Source organism: Odontesthes bonariensis, chromosome 4 (genome assembly GCF_027942865.1).
Source record: "Odontesthes bonariensis isolate fOdoBon6 chromosome 4, fOdoBon6.hap1, whole genome shotgun sequence".
NCBI classification, from domain to species: Eukaryota; Metazoa; Chordata; class Actinopteri; order Atheriniformes; family Atherinopsidae; genus Odontesthes; species Odontesthes bonariensis.
Window position 1 is genome coordinate 7942028 of NC_134509.1, and position 26891 is coordinate 7968918.

The window sequence follows — 26891 nt, forward strand, 5'->3', positions numbered from 1 at the left end:
ATAAAAGAAACTGAAAGGAGAGGAAGGGAAAATGTGATTGATTGCGATGATGATTTTTGGGCCGTCCTGCTGTACTCAACTTATTATGTACCCTCTTTTCCCCCAAACATTCCGTCTTTCTCCCTCCCTCGCGTCCTTCCTTTATACTTTATCTTCTATAACCTCACTCGGCTCCCTCCCCCTTTTCTTCCTCCTCTACCCTCTCATCAACCCAACCTCTTCTCTCACCTTGTTTTGCCATCTTTCCTCTATTCCCAAAGGCCAAAACAAACATTAATTTCTCTTCTGTACTTTCTCATTCTTCTGCTTGTGTGAGCTGGTGTCATCAATTTCGCTTGTAAAAAAAAGGAGGCCTGGAACGTCAATCAAGTATCCTTATTGTGTGCGTGTGTGTGTGGGGGTGGAGTACATTCCCTATTGAAAAAAATAAAGACTCCACAGATTTCATATACTGTGGCAAATTACCCCCTATTAAGAAAACAATTTCATTCCAGAGTTCAGTTTGCAGACATCACAGTCCTCCATCTCTGTTCTATTACCTCGTTGTGTCACTGAAAGCTTTTCAGTTTGCACCTCCAGAAAAAAAAAACAGAAGTCTGGTCCTCGTGAGAGAGCAGCCAGATCTTAAAACATGAAAGATGCAAACCCACACTCGCTACGTCGCTGATTAATAGGCAGACCTTGACAATGGCTGAAATTTGTGAGCCTGCCTGGATGGGTAATGTTGAACAGACGCTTATATATCACGGTGACCAATGTTTTTGTTGGCTTAACAGATGAGGACTACTCAAAGACGACACATTTACATCAATTTATTTCAGGGGCTGTAAAGCTGATAAATAATGCGTTCCCCTCCTTTGGCTGCTGCGCACACGCGCCCAATAATGCATTCCAACTGCTTCAGAGACAGCCCATGGGTGGCTGCCTTCAGGCCTTCAGGCATCTTTAAAAAAGCCGTGAGAGTGCAGAGGCACGGGACCCACTTTCTCCGACTGTCATTCAGTCAAAAACTACGAATCCCTGCCAGCTTTGACATCACCATGTCTTCATCTGGAAAAAACAGGGAAAAACTGTGCACAAAGCAAACCGCTCAATGCGGGCAACGGAAGAGTTAAGCCAGCTGGGACTAACGGGCCCACGCTTGGACTCCATTGGACCAACATTGGCAGCCATTCTTGATATTGAGTGCACAAGAGGGAAAGAGGGCTAAACAGAGATGAGTGAAGTTGAGTGGATTATCAAGAGGTTGGGGGGGAGGGGGTGACAACATGTAATTACCTATTTACATCGCCTTCAGTGAAAGCCTCATCGAAGGCTAATTGAGCGGCGCATTAGTGAGAGGACTGTAAAGGACGGCAGCGGGACTGCAGGGGGAGGGATGGAGGAGGCAAGAGGAATGTGAGGGATGAGCATCGGTTGGGAGGCAAGAAGGTTAACGAGAGGGATCTGAATGGTGCGGTAAGGAGGGAAGGGTGAATGGAGGGAAAGCAATGGAAAGAGGAAGAGAGTGAGCTAATGTGGTTACTTCAGTGAAGCGATGTTACATCTGTCCCTGTGCAACTGGAGCTCTGATGAGAGCTATTTTAAGTAGCAGTATCACATCTGAAACATGCTGAGACATGTCCTGAAAGGAAAAATCTGGTTTACATCAAATTATGCTAAGTAAATAAGTAGAGCCGCATAGATCACTCAGTTCAAAGAACTGGCAGCTGCTTTGGTAACAGTTTCACAGGCCGTCCGAACAAAAGCGGAAGCCATGAACTGCCAACAGTCTCCTCTATTTGTCTTTTCGGCAAATAAATATGATTTATTCCGACTACTTGGAAGGAACCCTGCAAATGTTTACATAGAAAATGATAGTTTGTTACCGTATTAAAAATCAGAAAATTACATATTTACTTTTAGAGTACAAGCCCTGATTCCAAAGAAAGTTTAAAATGTAAACAGAAACACAATGTAATGAGTTGCAAATCTAATAAACCAAAATGGTATCCACAACAGAACAGAAAAAAACATATCAGATGTTATAAGGGAAGCGTTTCACTATTTCATGAATCAATATTGAGTTCAGCTTGAATTTGAAAGCAAGCAACGTGTGCCAAGAAAGTTGGGACAGGGGCGGCAAAAGGCTGGAGAGTAAGTGGTACTAAAAAGAAACAGCTGGAGGAACAAGATGGCATTAGGTGAGTAATACGATTGGGCATGAAAAGCACCTTACTGAGGCAGAGTCTCTCTGAGGGTCAGCAATCTGCAAAAAAAAAAAAAAAAAACGGTCTACAAATTGTGGAGCAATTTCAGAATAATGTTCCTCAACCGTAAAATTGGGAAGACTTTGAATACTCCATCATCTACAGCACATTACATCATCAAAAGATTCTGAGAATCTGGAGACACCTCAGTGAGCAAGGGACACGGCCAATGATCAATACTGGATGTCATGGAAGTCACCGCATGGGCTCAGGAACACTTCTGGAACTCATCGACTACGAGCACAGTTCACTGTGACATCCACAGATGCGGGTTGAAGCTCTGTCATGCAAAGATGAAGCCACACGCGGGCATGATCGAGAAAACACTGCCACCTTTTCTCTGGGCCAGAGGCGATTTAAGATGGACTGAATTCAAGTGGAAAACTGTTCTGCGAATGAAAATTTGACATTCTTTTTTAGGAAATCATGGATGTCACATCCTCCAGAGTGAAGAGGAGACGGACCATCCGGTAGCTTTCACATTTCCAAAGGCACAGAATGAAAACGTTATTTATATATATATATATATATATATATATATATATATAAAAATACGTGTGTGTGTGTGTGTGTGTGTGTGTGTGTGTGTGTGTGTCCATAGTTGGAATTAGGGCTGTTTATCTACTCCTTTCACACTGCTCACATTCTTTTGTATGTCATCGTGGACACAAAACTACCTCCAGCAACATACACTGTACAGTAAAGAGCCTTTAGTGTTGGGGGTAAAGTGGCACATCGGAGGCAGTCATCTCTGTAATGTGTTTTAGTGTATGGATGGATGGAGGCAGAGAAAGGATCTATGGGCGGATGAGCCTGCAACATGGTTACGGTACGACTCCTGCAGCCTTGCAACACGCCGCACGCTCTGCAGGAAGATAGCAGGGCTGGGGACACATCAGGAAGAACATGTGTGCTGACACATGCACAAACAGACACGGGCGCATAAACACAACACACGCGCACGCTTCTACTGATCCAGCCGGCTGGGTGACCTCCACAAGCAGGTGGAGTGCAGCAGCAATAATTTACAGCCACTGAGCAGCTCTAACGTCAAATAAAATATAGATTTCCTCTGAACCAGAAGTGGGCTAACCCTTCAATAACTGTGGCTTTTTATTCACACCGCACTCCAGCTATATCCCGTCCACCAAACACCCTTCTGTTATGTACTGAACTGGATGTTGAAAAGGTGCATCGGACAGTGCAATCCTTTACCTTCCACACTCTCGAGGCTGCGATGAATGCTTAAGTCTCACACGGACTCGCACCCATTCACAGAAACAGTCCCTCACACGGCCGCCGTCGCTCCACAATAACTGAGCGCGTCTCCTGCATTCCTCTCACAGTGGAGGAGGATGAGCAGGAGGTGGCGCAAAACCTATGCAGCAGTTTGTGAACCCCGTTTCATGCATTCACTGAATTCCATGGTCCACCACAAGGTTCGAGAAGGCCTCCTGATTGTGTGCGAAGAAACGCTCTCTGCTCTTCAAAGAGCACTGGAGTGATTGCTGACGAGATAAAGCAAAGCTTCCCTCAAGCTTCCCACATGTACGAATTAAAGCTTATCATCATTTTTTTTTCTTTTTTATCCCTTCAGATAGGCTACAACATTAGAGAAACCCTGAGAGAGGAGTTTGAAATCTACTGGCATTTCAAAAAGCAGGCTCCACAGAGCTGGACGCAGACAGAGTTTGACAAGTCAACGGCGTCATTAAGAAGAACCCCCTTGAAGGTCAAAGAGGAGGCGATGGACAACTGAATCCAAAAATACATTTTTTGATCAATCTTCTCCAATGTCCTTCTACAATGGCTGAATGAGAAGGATGGGGTTACAAAACCTCTTCCCTCAAATTGATTTTGGCGAGCAGAGTAGTGGTCTACATGAGTATAACTCAGAATAACATGCAGGGAAATGCCCCGATGCAAGCAGCATGCATGGATTTGGAGATGGTTTCTTGTTGTGCAAGGCAGCATACTGGAGGGTCCTGTCAAATCAATAGTCAGCTATAACTACTGTAATTAGGAGGGAATCATGCGCCTGAAACTTGATTACATCTTACAAATGCTGCTGCCAGTTTTAAGGAGGGGGGGGGTGTCTCAGCTCAAGAGGTACAGCTAAGTGTATAAAAGATGTCTGTATGTGCTGAGAAGCACAGAAAAATAGTTGCGACATACACAAGATTTGGGTTTGTTTTGGGTCGTAGGGACACACAACCTCAAAAAAATGCAGTTTGGAAGCAAATAAGGAAAAAAAACAGGGGGGCGAAGGAGAAGGTCTTATCCTCGCAAGTTAAAGCGAGAGACAGAAGAGAGAGAACCGTTATCCACTCCGACTCAATAATTAAGACTGGGGACAATAAATATGTAATGGGGGCTTTTTCCACCATGTGAACTGCTCCCTCTCGGAGATGGGACTGCCCGGAGACAGATCCAGGAAGAGCGACTAAGTACACTGGCTATTAAAAATGGATGCGACGAACGCTGGTGCTGACTGGCCCCCTCGACCAACCACCCAGAAAGTTGTGATGGGAGTTGCCGTGGTTACAGGGCTCCCAAATGGTCCACGGTTGTCAGGGTTCATCAAGTCACACACCCGAGCGCCTCGGCCTTTCCTAGGCTTGCAGTCGCTGACGGAACCAAAACGCGATGATGTCATCGAGGGAGGAAGGACCTGCTGTGAGTGTGTGGCTTGAAGATGTGCGACAGAAGAAAAAGGGAAAAGTGTGCAAAGACTTCTGGTGGGTACCATCAATGCTCCAGCTGTCTCTTCTATCTCCAGTTGTACCGCATGTATCTATCTATGTTAACGCAAGCTTATTAAGACTATGAGGAGGAAGACAAATCAGGGGAGTGAGATGGAGTGCAGACAGATTGTTCCAGTTTGCTTCTTGGCATACCCAAACTGCATTCAGACTGATTTTAGGAGCGTGAGCTTCAATAAAACAGAAGAAATCTGATTTTACTGAGCTGGATCCAAACCATATTTGGTGGTGGTTTAAAAATACTATTCGTCTGAAGTGGCTCAGTTTGGCTGCGCCTCTAAAAATTGGAATTCGGTGCCTTTGCAGCTCTCACAATGCTGCACACAATCACAGATGATGTCCCAGTGTAGCCATGTAGCTAGCCAAGCAGATAAATTGGTGTCCAACGCGTCCAACTTGCAAATAACGGTGTTAACAGTCTGGAATTTGGAAATTCACTTATTTGTTTTGTGTAAGTTGCTGTGCAAGACTCGCAAGTACTCTTAAATAAAGAGGAGGTCGTTTGAATAAGCGAGAAACACGAAATCTACAAATGATAACTGCGATTGACTGCTGATTTGTCTGCCCATGTTGTCATTGGACAATAGGCCACTGCCTATTATAGCATTTCATCTTCAAGAAGTTTCTGCCAACGTTATTTAAGGAAAGCTAAAGGTGAATGCATAGCTACAGCAAACAAGGCGACCTGTAAGTGTCGCTATGAGCTACTGTCGTTAAAGATCAAAGTAAAAAAAACCTCCGACTCAGTTTTAGCTCGAATATGACATCTTACTTAATATCACATGCAGAGATGAAATACACAGTTAGTTAAAACCAAGTTTGTTTTAATTTCCCGAAAAGCTGAATTTCTGACAGACAGGATTTCTACCCCACAGCGATGACGCGCAATAACGTGGCGATTGGGAAAGTGCTCGCCTTGGTGTTGCTAATGCTAAGCAGCCATGTTGAGCTGTATTCTGGGAGGTTGAAGTTCGGTGAAGAGAAATTGTTGCTCAGTAGCAACAGTGTGTAATACAGTACCCCGCGCTTATACAAAGCACTGGAGTAGATGCATTTAGTTCTACCCCATTTATGCAGATGGCGATATATGCCGCAGTGAATGCGAGTATGAGAAAACTGCAAGACAAGGAAAAGTCCAGTCATACAGAAGGGAGTCTGTGCATGCATTTAGTCTGGATAAGAACTATACTGTAAGACTGAGAATGGAAGCTGGTGCCATACACACTGAATGGTTAATGACGGCAATACAGAGCTTGGAGCCAGGAAGAAGATACAGGCGAGAAAAGAGATAACACAATATTTTTTCTGTTTTTTTCTTACTCACACACACACGCACACACAGATAGTCGGCTGGCAGTGGAAACTAGCATACATTAGAGCCGCGTTCTTTGAGGATTGTAACAAGAACGCAAAAAGTAACTCTATATTGTTGAAGACAGACCGCAACAGAAAATGTTGAGTCGTATCTGACACCTTCATTGTTGTCAAACGGATTCCCCACACATACACACACATACACACACATACACACACACAGGCTGCTGTTTGTTGAGCCATGTCCTCATTTCTGTGTCACTGATGCTCCTGTTGACGTCATTAATCATGACATCACACCATCGGAGGGGATTTTAGAAATCAGGGATCAGGAGGAAAGCACAAACAGGAGGCTGAATGAGACCAGCGCTGCACAATCACTGTAAATAATTTCCACTTAATAAACGATTTCACCGGAAGGTCAAACGGCAATTTTATTGCTGCCGAGAGCTGTGCCTCACTCGTGGAACTGATTGAGGGTTAGTTTGAGGGGGAAAAAAGGGCTCACGGGGTATGCGCTGAAGTTGCATTACATAATGCTAAGCGACTGAATCTGAGAATATAGCGATCTGCAGATGACAGTTATTTTCACTGCCAACAGCTTGTTTTTCAGTTGGAAAAGAGGAAAATGTTAGCAACACAGAAGCCTTTTCAGAATGCTGCACCTGCTGAGGTAACCAGCAGGTATATTGTGGTATATTGCCAGGAAAACAAGAAATAAGAGCAGATAATTCACTGAAATGTGCAAACATGAATGGAAATACAGCACATAGAGCAAAGAAAAACAAAAACAACAAAGAGCTTCTGCAATTCCACTATTCTTCAACACAGCCGGCACCCTTCATTTCTTTAATTAGTCTTCAGGAATAGTTCCCCAGGTTTCTTGAAGGACATTTCAAAGCTCTTCTTTGGATGTTGGCTGCCTTTTGTTCCCGTTTTTTTTTTTTTTGTCAAGATGATCCCACACCGCTTCATTAATGTTGAAGTCCGGGCTCTGGGGAGGATTCATCACTCCACGGGACCTGTTGCTTCCCCTCCTAAAGAATGGCTTCTTGACAGCCACCCGTCCATGGGGACATTTCTGATGAGGCTTCAGGTCTAAAACTTCTTCTTTTTGTCCTCTACTTGTCCAGCCCCCCCCCCCCCCCCCCCCCCCCCCAGGACACATTGAGTACGTAGATGCAACTAATGAAGTCTGAACAAATGATGTGTATGTGCAACAGGCCAAAGAAACAATCCAAAATTGGCTCTTTGCTGAGTTGTAGAGAAAGTGTGTAGAAAAAAGACTGGTTCATCCCTTGAGTTAGGTGTTCTTTCTTTAACTCATTGGCTGCCAGCCATTTTCAGTGCAGAGAGACCCATACTGCCAGGTGTTTTACAGTATTTTGACTGATTTTCCAAGACCCACAGAAAAGTGTGTCTTATGACTATGTACACACCGAAATTACCAAAAGAAAGAGTAGACTCTTCTTTGATCAGGAAAAAAAAAGTTTGTTTCTACCATTTTCAGTCCTTTAGTAATAGACAGTAGAACATAGGTTGGTTTCACCAAAAACAGCTGTTTGACCAAAAAAAAAAAATGGAGAAAACAAGCTTTTTTTTTTTTGCCAGTATATTCTCTGTTTAGTGTTTACAAGCCTAAGATTTAGTGACGAACTCCGCTAGATTGTCTCCCAGCCCGCTCCGTTAAAAAACGCAATTGACGTCTATAGACGTCTTTGGCAGTGAACGGTTTTTTTTTAAATTGACGTCTATAGACGTCAATGGCACCGAAAGAGTTAAGCTGAAATGAGTTATAGATCAGTGTTAAGTGCGATGATGAAAGAAAAACAACTGAAAATTAGGTAAGAAAAGCATCCAATGTCAAAAGAAAAACTTTGAAAGACCTTCCGAAACTACTTCTCAAGGCCACTATCATAAAGTAATAAAGTCTGGCTCCTCGAAGCAAAACAAAGAAATATAGTGTGGCTCGAGACTCAGCATTGCTGACGACAATAAACAAGCTTGTCAGGTGGATAGACTCACACCCACAGCTTGCATACAGTCTTTGATCTCCGCCTCATCAGTCGATATTGTGACGCCTTTTGCTATTTTACAATCAAACACGCTGATGAAGAAAGCAGCTTCCCTCGCTAACGCCGAACTAATCAAGATCTTTCGAAGCCCGCTGCCACCACGCGTTTCTTTTTGTACTCCCCACAAATCAAAAACTCACACCGCACCGGCACGTATTTCAGGACATTCACTTCAAAATAGAGGAGAAATCGTGAGTGCATCCAGCATAAAGAGCATCCATCGTCAGTTTTTCAAAGGGGAGTTTTCCAGCGGCAGCTCTTCCATTCTTAAAAAGAAACGCCGTGTAATGTGCTATTCACACGCCGCTTTTAAAGGTGCCTCTTCTAAACAATCATCTCCTCTCCCTTTCAGCCTTTATCGACAACACACTACGGCACAATAAAAAACACTTCTTATGTAACCCGCTCTGGATAAACACCAACATCTAAAAAAAAAAAAAAAAAAACAGAAAACAGGGCTTGTATAATCATAAAAGGACATAATGATCTAATCTGTCACCTCCTCAAAAGTCTGATAGGCCAATACATCAGCGTGTGGAAAGTCATTTGTCACGGAGCGCTGGCAGGTTATGGCCGTGTGCTGATGGATAGGAGCTGTGGAAAAAGAGGATGGGTGAGTTGCCCTTGTCGAAGTTCTGAAAAGGAGAGAAATGGGTGGGGCGGGGGGGCAACGAGACCTAAATGTGTTCTGAACAGACTCGTTTGTCACGCTCTGTCATCAAGGGACATCAAGTCAGTAAACAGCCCGCGCATGCATTCAGTAGTAGGTGTGCTCGGCTCTACATCTGACAGTGTGCAATGAGAGTGCACGTGCGCTTCATTACCACGGTGACGGCTCGCCTGGGAATACATTTTGCCTGTAAGATAAAAAAGACAATGTGTAATGTAAATCGGTGTGGTGCAAAAGAAGATCCGGGCGGATGTGTGTGTGTGTGTGTGTGTGAGCCGTGGAATTCAAAACATTTGACCCCAATCTGTGTTTCTGCATTATTTATAGTCTGATGCCAGCTTTCCTTTGTTTGTTTTTCAAAGCCTGTCTGAGGAGTCAAATAGGCGAGGGGGGGGGCAGCGAAATATGGAAAATTCAGAAGATGACATCCTTTCTATTAATAAGAGTATTATAAGAGGAATTAAAGCTAATAAATCACACTGGACCTTCCAGCAGTTTTGACAAAGGGAGGGTTGGGAGCCCAGTCACTGGAAACAAGCTGCAGAATGGGATTTAAGAGAGCCGTCCTCACATATCACACCACTTTACACTCCAATAAACGCACTTCCAAGTCTCCTCTCTCTTTACATGTCACACACACACAAACACACACGTGCGCACACTCAATATACAGTCCCCTTCCCCGGGCCTTGCCGGCAGGGCAACAGTGTGTATCCTCTGAGACCTGCTGTGCCAAATCAATGGCAGCCAGCAGCCTTCCACAATGAACGCCACCATTTCACTGGCTACCACCCAGCGCAGCCGAGAGGCGGCTAAATCGGCGAGGAGAGCAGAGCGGCACAGCCGGGCTGCTGACAATGAGCACGCGTCACAACAGGAAGAAAGAATATCACCGTGTGTGCGCTTGTGTTTGTGTGTGTGTGTGTGTGTGTGTGTGCGCGTGCGCGTGTGCTCGGCAGCCAATTTCTTCAGCTGAGTATTTGCAGCTTCTGTTGGGTGAGTGCGAGTGTTGGGCTTATCATCAAACTGCCTTGCTTGTCGGCGTGTGTGTGTGTGGGAATGATAGAGAATGTGAGATGGACACAACACAAAGGTTGACTTTTCGTGGAATTCCAATTAGGGAGATGTGGATTTGCAAACAGTCATACAGATGATTATTCTTTTTTTTTTCAGTTGGTCGAGCAGAATGCAAATGCTTAGCCCCACCCCCCTGAACTACACTCACAAACTATCTGTCATGTCTCTCTTTTTGACACACACACACACACACACTCACTGCTGGCATAGCAGACTGGTTTCTAATCGGCGAATCAGCATATCAGCCAAGAAATGTCAGATTACGTTATAATCCTGCGTTTCAGCGCCTTTAACTCTGTGCACAAAGTGTCTGTGTGTGTGTGTGTGTGTGTGCGTCATAGTTTTGAGACTGCAGTATTGTGTCTGGATGTCTGTGCACAGGGAGACGACACAGATGCCGGGCACATAAACGCATGCACAAACGTGCACACACCCCACCGGGGAGCACGGGCAGGAAGACCATCAATCTCCGCTATGACTGATTTCTGAACCCGACTCGAGTGCCTATAAGAAAATGCACAATGCGACAACAGCTGAGGGCCAATTATATTCATATAATGAAGTTATTTGATGACCAGAAGCTGCTTATCAGGCTCATTAATGTAGGGGATTTGCTTGAATATATTAATTAAACACTTGGTGTTTTGGGAGTTGGAACAGCAACACAAAGAACTGGAGCACATGTCCAGGAATTTGTTTCACGCGTCTCTAAAACGTCCATTAGTTTAGGTTTGCTGCATACTTCCATCCCTTCTTACATCCAATATGTTCGTGATTTGCATGAATAAAATATGAGGGCGGCACAGGAAAGCGCCTCATTGTGCTCATTTAAGCTTTTGCACCTTGGTAAGAATCGAAAGGGGAAAAAAAACTAAACAAAAAACAGGCCCATTGAAAAACTCTCCTCGGTTTATTGATGTTCAAGCCGAGACAGGAGCAGAGCTCCATCTGTAACTCTAGAAGACAACCTTGTTATTTTCAATAAAGCTATAACAGAAGCTTCTTAAGACAGGGACAAGGGAGGCCGGCAGTTGTTGAGGTGTCGTTTTTGCTTTCGCCGGGAGATTCAGAGGATGTGCAGGGAAAATGATGCCGATCTCTACACCAGGGGATGTATTAAATGACAGGTCTAATCTAATATAGAGATATTGAGAAACCTGCTAAGGCACTTCCTGTGTCTAAGGGCCGCTCAGGAATGGAGTACCTGGTGCTTGCTGAGTAGGTGGTTTGAGATACATTAGCGAGGAAGGGAAATGATTTCATAGCACATATTACAAGCTGAGTGATGGGCGCAGTGTGATCATGCAATGGCTGTCTGTTGGCATGTTTTATATAATGGCTCCGTGAAATTTCTGCGACGTGGTTTGGTCAAAAACGCCACAAAAAGACAGCACACTTCCATTTTCAGCCATGAATTTGCTGCTCTTTTCTGAGCAGCCAGTGTTGGGGCACTGCCTGACCTACTAAGCTCCCCTCCATCCTGCTGGTGCTGCCACTTTTGAAAGCAGTATCGTTTAACAACTTATGAAGCATATTATTACCAAATGACGGAGCATACAGCTCACACGCAGCAAACAAAGCTCAGACAACCAGGCACAAACCTTTAGAATACTGGATTGGAAATCTTATTCCCAAATACGTATATTTCCCTCATCTGTGGTTCGACTGTGGAGCTGATCCCACTTCTGAGGAACAATCTTGTCACGAGTCATCCACTGACCTGGCTCAGGTCAGCAAAACACTTCACCACAGAACAAAACGGCCAGCCGGCTGTAAAAAAAAAACTCCAATCAAAAATCACATCCTAATTCCTGAGTTACACAGGCAGATCCATAAAGTTTGGGCTTTTTACTGATGGTGCATTCAAAGACTAATTGCATATTGGAATTCCCATCTTCCACCTGGAAAATGTTCAGCAAACCGTATAAACAGCTGATCAGAACTTGCTCATAAAAGCAAAGCAAGCGCAAGAGTGTCAGTTTCCAGCTTCTGAGGTAAGTCAATGCAGTAACTTGAAGTTGCGTGAAGATAAGCACGAGGAGATGGGACAATTCTACTCCAAACGGGGACGGAAAGCTCCTGTGCAAATCTTAAACGGCTCACCGGAGGAGATCTTTTCAAACCGAGTGGGCCCCAACAAAGCAGCAGGGTTTATTTTTTCTGTATTTTGTTTGCCGGAGACTTGAGACATCCAGAATATGCTCTTTTTGTTGTTGTTTTTTTTAAAATAATATGACCACATTGCAACCAAGTTGAACGCAAACATCCGCACATAAACTGTGTCATTCACACCCACTTACATAAGTGAGTGCTTATATTCACATAATGAAGCACACTTAATCTACTGGATACAGCATGACAACTCAGTTAAGGTTTGTGATGCTCATTGGTTGTGGCGTCCTGTCTTCTGAGGAAAGTCTAGTAATTTCGAACGTTTTGAGCTTGTAAAGCGATTATTTGTTTGCACACACACACACACACACACATTCAAAGGGATGGACACGCACTGCTGCACACATTTGGAAACAGCCTATACGACTCTGCTTACATCTAGTAACTCTTTAAACCGTTAGACCACCTAAGGTCACTTTTTACTGTGACTGCTACAGCCTTTACTGTTATGAGACTAACAGTAAAGGCTGAGAAGTACGACACACACACACACACACACACACACACACGCACACACACACAGAGCAGATATCACGCATCATTTAATCTCAGGTGCCTCAGGGAGACTGAGGAAAATAGGGAGGCTGAACATAATTCCTGAACATGAACAACAAGAAATGGGATTTGCGTGAGACTCTCATCCCACCAGAGAGGGGGAGAGGGAAAATGAACGACATCAGGATGGAGGACAAACAAAAGGACAAAAAGGAGAAGCTTGTCCCGATTCATTTGGCAGAGACGAAGAAATACATATAATCGGAGTCATTAATTAAAGATTGGAGGGAGTTAATCCTGGACAGGCAGAAGAATTACGCGCTCAGAGAGACTAACTGAATTAGTGTGTGGCAGCTGATTGGTGGGAGCCAATTTTAGGAGTCCAGTTGCTGTTTGGCCCTTTGTGAAAGGGGCGCTTGTGAGACTGGCCCAATACTGAAGCTCTGCCATCACGGTTAGGACAACAAACACCCTCTCCTCATATTATGACCTGAATAATTCCTTGCTTCAGCCTGATATATTCATAAAAATGTCCATCTTGGGTCTGCATTTCTGACTGATGGAATGAAAATGGCAATTCAGACCGGATTCACATAAAAGCACTTTCATATTGATCAATCTTAACACCTGGTGGTAGGGCGATGTTTCCATTGGACAGAAAAACTAAACTTCTTACAAATGAAAATGTATGCAAGCAGTCAGAGAAGCCAGTACAAGAAGCGTGCACGTTCAGGATGGAGGACACAGGAGGAAGGTTTCAGGAATAAAAAGCCAGTTTTAATAACTGAAGGTGATGGGAACGCAAGTACGAGGAATGCAGGATGAATGCAGGCACAGAGACCAGTCAGATTGTGTTTGCGCAGTGTTGTCAGTAGTCTGAATGGTCTGGCTCCACCGCCAACTAATACGCTACTGAGACGAAGGTGAAACTATGGAAGTAGTACGAGGAGCCAGTACGAGTGGCATAAATTTCAAATTGCAAACAAGCGTTCAGGATCTATGGAGCCTCTGAAATGAAGTTGGCGATTATATATATATATATATATGGTTTGCTGATAATAATATATATATATACACACACACATATATATATATATATATATATATATATATATATATATATATATATATATATATATATATATATATATATATCCATGGGATCCATGTGGCAGGGAGGTTAAGTAGAAGCAAGCACAAGCCAGCCTCACCCCTTAGACTGGAACCTTATGAATAAGCCCTGCTACAAAGCTTTGGCCCTCACTGAATGCCAGAAAATACAGAGCTCTGGCTTTTTACTTAAACTGCACAGGAACAATGAGGGCAAGAACAACCGGAAGCTGAAATGTGTTACCAACTGAGATTATTCAGAACACTGGCTGAGAGAATGAGTTTTTGTGCTTTCATACTATATGCACGGGTTCTCTTAAGGCACTCCAGCTTTCACCAGTTGTACAAAAAAACATATGTTTGGGATTTTAAATTGACCCTAGAAGCGAGTGTGAGTGCATGGTAGCCTGCGTGGCCCTGCGATGGACTGGTGACCCGTCCAAGGAGTATCCTGCCTCTTGCCCAATGGCAGCTGGGATTGCGTCCAGTTCCAATCCAATGACGATAAAGATCAATTCTGTTCTATAAATCATAAACAACTGACTTGTGTTTTTTTTTTAGTTCCTTTAAAAAGACAATTGACTGATTTCACCATCATATCAGTCCTGAAATTATTAGAAAATGTGTCAGTTTAAATTGACGTCAACAGGCTACATCTTATATTTTTCTTTACATCTTTCATACGCATTTAATCTATTCATTCGTGTATCTTTATCCTGTAAACATACCATGAAAAAATAATCACCGATGGCACTTCAGGGGCTCCGTACAATCCCCCCTCAGAGCATGTCGAAAAAACTAACAGAGGCCATGAATAATGCAAAAAGGCTACATCTGTTTAGTGTGTCCCTTCTGGGCTACGGTGGTAAAATCTTTGCGAATAAACTTCTCAATGACTACATTAACAAAAAAAACAGAGCTATGAATAATATATCGCAATTCCGTCAATAGACCACCCCGAAAGTTACAGACTGAAACTTTAAGAGAAGACCCGAACCGTAGAGCTGTCCAAAATGACTGACAAGCAATCTCTGTGAGATTCTCACAGCAACTAACTGCTTAGTGCCAAAGATGTCACAAAAAGCTAAAAAGCTGTCAGCCTTACTGAATAAAGTTTAATATCCTGTCGCTTTCAAAACTGGAGAAAAACACCGGCCGAGAGCCGTATCTTTGGATACGGGGGGGGCAGCCTGTGACAGCGATTTCCCAGATATCAGCCGAGCTTTACCGACGTGTTGCTGCGACGGTGATTAAAGGGGAGAATAATGAGATGTGATGCAAACACATATCACACGGGCTCCATTGTACAGAAACGGGAAATGAGGTAGTGAGAGAAGATAAAGAGGAAAGGCAGAAAATGAGTGCACTTTCAAATAGAAAAATAAAGGGGGCAGATAGGACCGTGGCAGACAGAAAGAAGTGATGCTGGAAGTCCTGCAGCCGTGCCACTAAGCCCCCGCTGCAGATTAAACTGTACGGTAGTGAGGAGGGGCGGGAAGGCGGGAGGGGAAGAGAGAGTCAAAAAGAGCAGGCGAAGGAGCTGCAGAGGGAAAATAAGAGCTTTGTGGTCTGGCACCGGTTTGCTATGTAAAGCCATCATGCGTGCTGTGGGGATAGGAGGCGAGGGAACCGGAGCGCAGCATCGGTGGGAAAGACGCAGAAAGCAATAACACGAGAGGAGGGCAGGGAAAAGAAGGCAGAGATAATAAATGTTAAACTGAGAGAAGAAGAAAAGGAGGGAAACACTTAAGCCGTGACGGTGGAAGGCTGGCTCGGGTCGTTTGTGTGATTCTGTGTGTGTAAGTGTGGCTGGAAAATGGAATTGTTGTGGTTGTGCCTGGTTCCTTCATAAGGGGGGCTGTAAAAGGATCCTCAGAACCACTAACTTTGTCATTCTTTGTCACGCTTTTAAACTGGGTTTTTCTATTTTTGTCAGTTATTGCACGCACACACACACACACACACACACGCACACACACACACACACGCACACGCACGCACACACACACACACACACACACAGCCCACATTACGAAATAGGGAAATCCGATGCCAGCGCACCGAGAAGAACGCTGCAAACAATGTTCCGGAGCAAAAATCTTTGCTCACTATTTTCTGCCACTGCACCGCCTTCATAAAAACCATGTCGAGAAAGGAAAGCAACTAAACAGTCGAGTTATGAGAGGGGGGAGAAGGAGCCAGAGCACCGGAGGAAAACAGAATAGATGAACGCTAGACAGAAAGAGGAGACAAACGTCAGCTCGAGTGGAGAACAGATGAAGAGAAGAAAGCCTTAAGTTGAATCTTTAATATCTTTCCATATGCTCATCTCCACAGGTGAAGACATCTTTGCTATGAATTACCAATTCGCAGACTGCGTGTGGGCGTGATTGCATGATGGATGGATGAAAACAAGGAAAAGGGGGAAAGAGGGATGAGTGGAAAGTAAAAAAGAAGGTAGGCAGGGAAATAAAAGGCAAAAAACGAGGTGTAACATGACCTAACAGATACAGCAGAGAACAAACAGAGAGATGACAGGAACAAATATTATTGATTAGGCTGAGACGCTGGAGGGGGGGGGGGGGGGTCTAGATATCAGACAGAGGAAAAAGACAGGAAGGCAGAGAAGCGGTTGAACCGACGGACTGAAGACAGGGAGAGAGCTAAGACAGATAGGAGGCTGTCCCCTCTGACCGCCAGGTAAATCAATAGCATCGCTGTGCCTCTCCCGGTGCTCTTTGCTGCTCGTCCACCTCCTCCGCTCCTCATCCTCTCACTTCTGCAGGCAGCAACACAGCTGGATTCTGGCAAACTGTAGCTGAGGCATGAGCCTCTTTGCCTGCCGGCTCTGACTGTAACAGCCTGTTTTCACCGCAAGGCTGTCTCTCAAAATAGCCTCTTTGAGAGCCTTTACATACACTGTTTGACTCATGAGAAATGCAGCAATGCTTGCTTTCTCCCTCCTTCACCTGATTGGGAAAGAGAACAGGAAACCTGTCTTTTTTCTTCTATGTAATTTTGCTTGTTTGTTTTTTTTTTGTCTCTATAACATTCTTTGTGAGCCGACTGGCAGCCAGCAATCTGGCTCTGTTGATCTTCTCGTGTCTTCCTTGTTTAGACTGTGTTGGCCTGCTCTGTGGGAACCACAAGGCACAGTGACTGTAATCACCAAGCCAACTCATAACATCTCTGACCCCAACACCCCTTTTCCTAAGATGAACCAACCGTCCGGGGCTATGACGGGGACATTCGAGGCAGCGTATGCGCTCCGTAAGGCATCCGTGTCACGGCGTTTATGCATTTGAGCACACCGCCACACAGAAATGCGCCAACAAAACACACGAAACACACTCGCTCACAGCTGGCTCTGCAGACACTGGCATCCATCACATCTTGTGAAACTTAATCTCTCTGAGAGGTGGAACAGCTGCAGTGGCACACATGAGCACATGCAGACACACGCACACACACACATGCACACACACACATGTAGACACTCTGAAAGATCGGCAGGGGTCAACTTGTTCATCCGCAAACTGGCATGTGACAAGGCACCTCTGACCCGAGAGTAGCAGGCGATGACCATAAAACAGCTTGTGGACCACTTTCCTCATGTCCCCCAAAAGCAGCTACAGGGAGAGAAAAAGGCAGTTCTCACATGGACATGAACTCGATCTTTAGTCCTAATAGTATTTTAGAAAATACTCATCTCACTTCAGATGTAAAACATACCCGACTTATTTAGTCAGCGTGTAAATATTTGCATTTTGAAGTTTCATTTTGGAAAACGCAGCATCACATACGGTTCCAACTGTGCAGGTTTCTGACAACGCTTCATGTGGATTAAGGTACTTACTGGAGCAGAGACTCTGCCTGGGTGAACCTTTCTCGCTGCCTCCGCCATGCAAACGTCGAACTCTCACACGCTCGCACCTAATTGCTCCAACTGTACTTGCATGATTGATCTGTAAGCTAGCGAGGTCTGTAATGCTGCCATGGACAGTGTTTGAGTGAGACTGCTGACTGCTGTCAAACACACACACACACACACACACACACACACACACACACACGCACACACACACACACACACACACACACACACACACACGCACGCACGCACGCACAGCTATCAGCCCATTACAGCACATTATGGCCGTTGAGGTACGGCAGTGGCATAAAAAGACGTGCAACTGCAGCTAAACTGGAAGCAAACGTTACGTCTCACAGGTGAAAGGAGATCAAAAACCAGGAGGGATCAACCCTCATTTTTCTGGAGATTTCCAATGACCTCTTAAACACATGTTCAAATAGATTGGATATAGGGCTGGTAGAGCGAATCCCACAGGCAGAAATCCACCACTTTAATCCGCCGTAGCCTGTTGGGAGTCTGAAACATTTCTGTACAAATTCACAGGATCAGCTCAAAACTGACTGACAGCCACGACAGCCCTATAGCCGGGTGTCTGCGTGCACCATTGAAACGTCCATCCAGTCCGCCACAGTATGTGCCAGTGGCGAGGGTCCGGTGGAGAGAAAATACCTCCGAGGATGTTTGGGGGGGGGGGGGGAACCAAAAGCCCCCACGGCAAGCGCCGACCCCAGAGGACACCGAGCCGTTTACGGTCTCCTTAATCTCTAGTCAGCATCAAGAAGCTCATTTCAAGAGCTGTCCTGAAGCGACAGGAACAGCACTCATCTCACAGCACATTGGACAGGAATACAATGCAGTTTCCTGATTAGCACCAAATCATGCACATATCAATATGTGTGGGACAGGAAACAAGCACCAACAACACGAATACTGGGTCACAGTTTATAGAAATGTCAGCCTTTAAATGAGCGAGGCAACTGGAGATTATAGTAAATGACAGATTATGATGAATACTATTGACTGGGCAGAACTGAGGTCAGTATGAACTGCTATGATAGGCTTTAACTCCGACATTACTGAATATCCCAGAAGTAGTCTGACAAATTCAAAGCCGAGGCGGCCACCTGACACACTCATCAAACAGCTGAGGAGACAGGGGGGGGGACACATTCACTCGCACGCACACACGCACCCGGAACGCAGATGCGCGTCGCGGCGTTGCACGGGAATGCGTTTTCATCAGAAGTTAAGACTGCCGCGGACGCCAACAACAACAACAAAAACAACACAGAAAAACGACGAGACACGCGCTCACCATATCAACACCCTGCAGGGAGCCGTCGCAGGAAGGGAAAACTCGGGAGTTTAGTAGACCGAAGCTCTCCGTCCGTCGTCTGCCTGCTCAACATCCACCGCGGCTGCAGCCCAAATAATCCACCACTGTGCGTGTTTTCAACCTCCCTCTTTCCCTCCCTCCCTCCGTATCAACTGCGCTCTCTCTCGCTCCAGTAATTTTCTACCCGGTGTGTGTGTGTGTATGTGTGTGTCTATGAGTCGCTAAGGTGGCTGCTGAGTCTCCCGGTGAGGTAAATGGAGCGAAGTTGGAGCAGATTTTTTTTCTTTAAAATGCAGACGACGAGCAGAATGCTTGCGACATTGTTCTTGAAATCGTGCCGGCAGACGAGTGGTGGGGAAGAAAACATACTAACAACAACGTGTCCCTGTGCTGTTCGTGTAATCTCTACGCGAACAGCACAGGGACACGTTGTAGTCAGTAATTGTTTTCCCCTTTCTCTTAAGCCAACGCCAGTATAAGTTAAATGAGCAGACATTACCCGCCAAACACCCGACGTCCATGGTCGTCGTTTTCAAGGCCGGGTCGCCTGTGACTGCCCTTGTTCAGCCGATAATAATAATAATAATAATGATTTAAAAAAAAAAAGTAAGCCAAACGTTTTGAATAAGACAGCTTTTCCTCTCAGTTTTAGACCAAATTTCGACGTTTAAGTGACGTTTTGTCAACTGAATTTTGCTAGCTGCTAAATTCAGTGCAACCACGCTCTCTTACTCCCAGTTTTTTTTAAAAAATAAATTCAGCCAGAAAACAGAAAGTCTTTGGTTCTAAAATATCTTTTCCAAGTGTGACCTGACCAAGACAGGTGACCACTCAGGCCAGCACAAATAACCCCAAAACACACACACCGAACAAGCAAACAGGTGAAAGCCTTCTGCCAGCAACTCATGGCAGTGGTTGCTGTGTTTCAGCTGGCAGCCATTTAATAAACTCTTTGCCATTCCTTAAACAACCCCTGCTGGAAGAGCTGTGGTCATGGGGAACATATTGCTCTGTTTCAGAAGGGTCTTATTGCTGAAGCTATTCAATACATTATTAAAAGCTGGGAGGGTTAGTGATGAACCATCATCCTCCAGGAAGACGTGTGGCTGGAAGAAAACCTTCAATGATCCTAATTGGAGATCACTTATGTTTATGTTTATGTTTATGCATTTGGCAGACACTTTTATCCAAAGCGACTTACAGGTAGGCAGATAAGGTAAGGGGGTCTTGCCTAAGGACCCCCTTACCCTATCTGTCCCTACTGGAGGAAGTACCTTTAATGCAGGGGATTTGAACCCAGGTCACCTACATGAAATGTGGCAATCTTACCATTACACTATCCAGTCCCTACTTCATCATTTGTCGAGAGTAAGAGCATTTCCGCACGCACAATGCAAGGAGAACTCAAGTTATTGTGGTTATGTCAATGATTGTAGGGTTAATCAAAAAAAAGAAGAAAAGGGCTCCATTTTGCCACGAAGCATAGCGACTTGTCTCTGTAGCTGTGGAAGAAGGTCATGACTCGTGGTCTGATGAGTCCAATCCACCTTCGCTCAAGAGTGACTGACGGGGCGCATCGTGGCAGGTGACGTGCTACACCCATCATACCGAGCCTGAGGTGGCAGTATTATGATCTGGGGTCGCTTCAGTTTGTTCAGGTTTAGGTTCAGCAACAATATGTGCCCAATAACAGAAACCAGCGCACCAACCGAATAAGATGAATTAGCATGTTTTTCCATCAATATATTTCTTCCTTCTCTTATGGCGCAGCCATATTCCAAGAGGATGATGCCAGGATTTGCCGGGATCTTGGCAAAAAACGAACGTAGCTCTGAAGAGAAATTAATGCTGTGACACCGCGAAAGCATACTGAATCGATGGCGTGGCAAATGTGTGCCACAATCATAGCTAAAGGCGGTGCAGCAAAATATTGAAAAAAACGTTTTAGGTTTTATGCACTTCCAAGCGGGGTGAAAGGGACTTATCGGACCACATGACCTGTTTCCGTTACCAGGAAGTAAACAAAATGAAATGTTTTTTAAATATCCAAAGGCTAAACATTAGCTCACATCACAAGCTAAAACAAAAACTGTCAATGCAGGCCAAAAGGGGGGCAGGATGATCAATGATGACATTGACAAGCAGACGTCTCTGCCTCCGATGTGTTTAAAAGGTGAATTTGTGGTTTTGCAGCTGATTTCAATTAGCGGGTGCTGACATTGGGGATAGATAAAAGGAATAATTCTTTGGAATGAAGACAATAACTCCCTGTGCCTTTTTAAAGGGTATGGTCTGTAGATGAGTTGGGAGCAGACCAAGAATAACTGTATACTTTACATGAGAATATGCCAATGTTTAAGTTTCTGAGAGGACAAAGCAGACCACCCAACAGCAGCACACGGTGTCCAATGGTGTGTGAGTGTTTTTAAGGTTGGCGGTGGACCTTTAGTGCACCTAAATAGTCGTCCTGCTCCAATGGAAATATTTTTTCTCAATTATTTTGTGAAAAATCAAAGTCAATTTTAGATGTAATCGCAGCTGATTTTTGGCAACAGGCTCTCTGGGAAAATGTCTGGGTTTGGAGATTATAAGAGTGCCAATCACAGGCACAATTTATCTGAGGAGACAAGTGGAGCTGATCTTATCTGCAGTGAGCAGCCACTCCTTGATAAGCTGGGATATTGCCTGAATATTTTGTTATTTAGGGCAGCACTTTCCGAATTGTGCTCCGCGAACATTGAGGAGCCCACGGGTGGTTTTTGAAGGGGTTCACAGAGAAAGGATGCGGCCATATATCACTATTATTTTGCAGAGCAGATGTGAGAAATGAGTTCCCACAGCTGACTGAAAACTTGTCCAGATGGAACTGCCCAGAGCACTTAAGGTGCACTACATGATTGTGCCAGTATTCATGAGTGTGATTTAAATAGCCATGCGGTTTTAAACAAGTTTATCTTATAGGAATAGGGGGGGCAGGACACTGTTGGCTTGTAGCATTTCTGTCTCAGAGATGTGATAAACAGCTATAAGGTCCAGACGAATATGTGCATACGAACACAGTTCTTATTTTTTGAGCTACAAACCAAATCATTTTCAAGTTCCAGTCTGTGACCTCTCTATGCTATAAAGGGAATATCGGAGAGATAACGGGAACATTACTAATGTCAAATTAATACTTTAGTAGATTCTGACACACACGAAAAGAACACACTGGTGAGTTCAGCTAAAGAAGAAAATAGGCTTGGTTATCCAGAAGACTAAGATGTTGGAGGATTGTACGATTCTCTCCCATGTTTGAGTGAATCCCTTCACAACATCCAGCCAAGTGGAAGAAAACTCTCCAGGAGGAACATTATCCACGTCTGCCATAAAGACAAGAGAGAGCAAACACAGAGGGGTCGGCCACGAGGTGCAAAGCATTCGACAAACCCTTAGAATGTGTTTAAAAAAAGATATAATAAATAAATAAAAAACGTAAAAAGATTGAGTTGTGCACGGATTAAACTAATGTCGACATGTACTGGAAGGACAACAAGAATACAAACAGGCTTGAAACAACTCATAATCTGAATTATTCGATGAAAGGACAGAAGACACTGAACTCTGAACTACAGGGATATGCTGTTTGTTCAATTTCAGGAACATTAAGAAGAACCCAAGCCACTAAAACTATATAAATTGTAGCGATAGATGAGCTGCCCTGTATCAGCCAGATTCTGCTAATCAGAATCGATTTGTTGATTTGAAGTCTGAATGTGCTGCTCTAAAGTGCGCGTTTGTGTCAACACAATGCCAAGGAGGAAAGACATCGGAAATATTCTTAAGACAAGCCCCTGGGGAAGGGTTATAAGACCATTTTCCAAAGCATTTGGGAGCCAGAAAGTTTATTCACAAGTGAACAACATTCAACACAGTTGCCAATCCTGCCGGGAGTGGACGCCCCAGCAAGTTCGCCCAGAATAATGCAATGTGTCGGCCAAACTGAGCTACATCTGAGACTACAGGCCTCAGCTAGCACGTTATATGTTGAAGCTATGACAGTACAATGATATTGCTTTTATACCCAAGGTAGCACCTTTAAACGCATGTACACCCAGAAAAACAAGCGGATTGTAGTCCCCCTTTGCACGTATTAGCAGCTTCATCATTAGCGCTCTGAAGGCTACAACTTCCTGGTCCAGTATGTCTCTACCTCCCAGACGACAGGTTGTCACTGCGACATGGAGGGATGGCATTATACTGGATACTGCAGGCAATTTTAGTTTTTTTTGATAATCATGATTCTGAGATAATCGGGATGGTTTAATACATTTGACCGGACCTCGGTCATCAGCTCCCATGAGTTGTTGCAGTTAGTTTCAGCAACAGCCTCCATGTGAGACAATACGGTCGGTAAATGTGTGTTTTCGGTAAATAAAATGTGAGCTGTGCCTGTTTCTGATGTCCCAGCCGCTGCGTCCTGAGTGAAAACTACCGTGTACACCGCAATGTTGTGTTCCCAGTGATGCCAAGCCAAGCAGGAGCCCAATAAAATCCGCACTCGTCAGATGTTAGTTGGTTAGTTCTGCGACTGGTGTAAAAAAGGTAGTGGTGGGCATAGATTAATTTTTTTAATCTAGATTAATCTCACTGAAATCTTGAAATTAATCTAGATTAATCTAGATTAAAATGGCTCGTTCAGAATATGCGTGCTACCCAAGTAATGACTAAAAATCAGTCTTTGAGATAGGGTTTCTTAATACAGGGGGTGCATTAAACCATGGGCTCATTTCCTGTTTCCAAAACCCATCACTGATTGCTTGAGAAAGCTGTTCTACTTTGATATTTGGTGAAGAAAAAAAAACGTGCTCAATAAAATGTACTTGTGTTAAACGGGTTATTCAGTTAAACATGGAAATTAGTACGGTAAGCCTACAAGGTTTACATCAGTCCAAGCACTACTTTTCCTTCTTCCACCATTCACTTAGGCAGACCAGCTTATTCATATGCATGGCTCCAGCAGTTTCTCTAGCTTCGCCAACTTCTCATATTCAGCACTTGTTGGGAGGGCCAGATGGTGCTGCTGTTGAGATAGCGTTGTGTGCAGTGCGTCTCTGTTGCGCCTCACGCGCTTGATCATCTCGAGGGTAGAATTCCACCGTGTTGGATCTTGCACGAGCGGCTCCTGAACTTGCCCAAGGGAGGTTTGCTGGACTTTCAGCTCGTCTGCGTTGGCCGGACTGTGTTTGATATGTCCCACCATTTTACGACACTTGGCAAGTGCAGCATCAAACCCCCTTCTCGCAGTGACATTACAATCGCTCTCTGTACAACATGTGCAACACACGGCAGATGCTCGAAGGGCAGTATCCTCCATGCGGCCACCATATTAGGAGCGCTGTCTGTTCCAACAGAGCAGATTTTGACAACTATCCCCGACCTCCATAAACTGCCTAGCACAGGCTTCTGCAAAGTGGCGTTCTTCTGTTTTCATCACACCTAACGGCAGACAAAGTACATCAGCCTACACCCGAGCTAAAATATCAAGGTAAAAGTCATCACAGTTTGCTTACCTATTTTGACCCAGTTCCCAACCCAATTTTGAGAATAGATTAACAGCGATATTTTTTATATCGCCCAATAAGACTCTCAAATTATCGCAGCACGTTAACGCCGATAACGGCCCTCCACTAAAAAAAGGCTTTAGAAAAACAACTTTTTGGTTTGTTTGGAAGTGTTGCCAAGAAAAACAATCTATCTAAAAAGAACAAGGCAGGACAGCTGAGGTTTGTAAAGTTGCATCTGAGCAAAACCCCAAGACTTCTAAAACAATTTCCTTTGTACAGACGAGTCCAAAGTTGAGATGTTTGGTTATAAGGCACAGCACTATGTTTGGAGAAAACCAAACACAACACGCATATCAGCACAAACACCTCAAACTAACTGTAAAGCACGGTGGTGGAAGGGTGATGATTTGGGTTTGTTTTGCTGCAACAAGACCTGAGCACCTTGCAATAACTGATTTGACAATGGTATACTCTGTAAACTTAAGTGTTCTGGAGTCACAACGTAAATGAGACAGAGGAGCGTAAATGTGCTTTTGTTGCAAAATAAAAAAAAGAATCTCCTCAGCTCAGAGAGCTTCGGGCAAGGCTGGGAAACATGGGGACACACTCCCACAGAGTTGCTCACTCTCACTCTCAATAGAGACGGATGTGAGCGCCCATGCTTCTGTGCCGTCGCACACGCAGACACTCCAAAGATAATTCAGCACATAATGGATCAGGGAATAGCTATAAAGACAACTTAATGAGCAAAAAAATGAATGTGCAGCTGTATGAGGTGGGCGTCCTGACGTAGCACCCAACAGCACACGCACACATCTGAGCAATGTAGAAGCAGAGAGCTTCAAAGCGCCACACTCCAAATTGAGTTGCACGTGTTACCGTTGCTTTTGTTTTGATGCGTCACACCCCCATGCCCTCTCCTCGTCAACAACAATCAATACAGCTGTCCTGTGAGGCTCGATTACATATTCAAGTGATCCTCAAATGAATATGTATGGGTATACGAGCTCAACATATGAATATGCGTGTAGATGCGTGGATGCCTTCTGCATGTGAAGACACATCACCGCCAGCGCCCATGTGCGCTCTGGTTAACACGCATCCCTGCAGGCACACGATCCAGCCTGTAATTTATCAGTTTTCAATGTTGTTTTTTTTTAAGCGACGCGTGAACTCTTTGCCTTTTCCGGACACATCAGTGGCCTCAGAACTCGCACTGAGACAGATTTGGACGAGGGACAAGTTAAAACTGGATCTCTACTTTATGAGCGCTGTTGGTTGTGACAGAGTTGGCAGGCGTGTTTAATAAAATACAGCAGGCTGTTATGCTGCAGCATTAATTTTTCATTTAGAGTGCATGATTTTTTTTTTTCAAAGACGTATTCCTAATAGTTCAATGATGTAATCCTGTGATCCAGATATAGCAAGTGGTCAGCTCAAATATTAATCTTAACTAAACTTCATAATCTGAGATGAGAGTTATGAAAATCCTGCTTTTCGCATTGCATATTGCATTAAAATGAATGCGGGATTAAAACGATGCTCAACAACTACATTTGATGGTAACATTGCGGCCTATAGCTGTCAAAGAAAACAGATGGCCAGTAACACCGGAGAGACAGTTACTGAACATTTCATTGGTAAAGCAATAGCTCAAGTGTCTGATTGGGCTGTCACTTTTTCCTCGAAGTACAAACGTGCACGTGGGGGAAGCGTCAGTAGCGCGTCTGTGTATGCTGCAGACTGTAGAGTGCAAAGACGGATTCATCAGACTGCTGGATGCAGAAGAAGTTTGCCTTGTGATCCAGCAGAGCTTCTAGTCTCAGCGTGATCAATTATATACCCCGGTGGCCTCTCAGGAAAACATGCTAATGCAATGTTTGCTAAGTTGCTACGAGAAGGGAGGAAACAAGCAAGCGAGCGGCTTAAGCCTTTTCCCAGCTTTTAACAAAGCAGCTGCAACAACATTGACAAAAAATCTGCACCCTCGCCTGCTAGCTTCCCACCCACGTGAGGCAATGGAAGCACCACAAGCATCATAAGCGTGTCAACATCGCGTGTTGAACATTGTAACTGCCAGCACGGTTGGCTACAGCGGGTACCTTGCAAGGACAAACCATCAAGGGCCTAATTATTATAAGTATTATAAAATCATTTTTCTGCTGTTCTTCGGTATGATGCAGATCGAGTGTTTCTGGAGAAATGCACCTC

The 26891-nt window shown here is 44.5% G+C and overlaps 1 protein-coding gene across 7 annotated transcripts in view; it reads right to left on the bottom strand.

Annotated features, from left to right (window-relative positions):
* Window positions 1-26891, bottom strand: part of ptprdb (protein tyrosine phosphatase receptor type Db) — a 188015-nt gene that overhangs the window by 81506 nt on the left and 79618 nt on the right. Inside the window, exon 1 of one of the 7 annotated variants that reach the window (XM_075462763.1) lies at window positions 19114-19249. The exons of 4 other annotated variants lie outside the window; for them this stretch is intronic. The gene's annotated coding sequence lies outside the window, so the exon portion shown is untranslated. Of the gene's footprint in view, window positions 1-2218; window positions 2236-11748; window positions 11798-19113; window positions 19250-26891 lie in introns of those variants that run through there. 2 more of the 7 variants (XM_075462765.1, XM_075462764.1) reach the window with 2 other exon arrangements.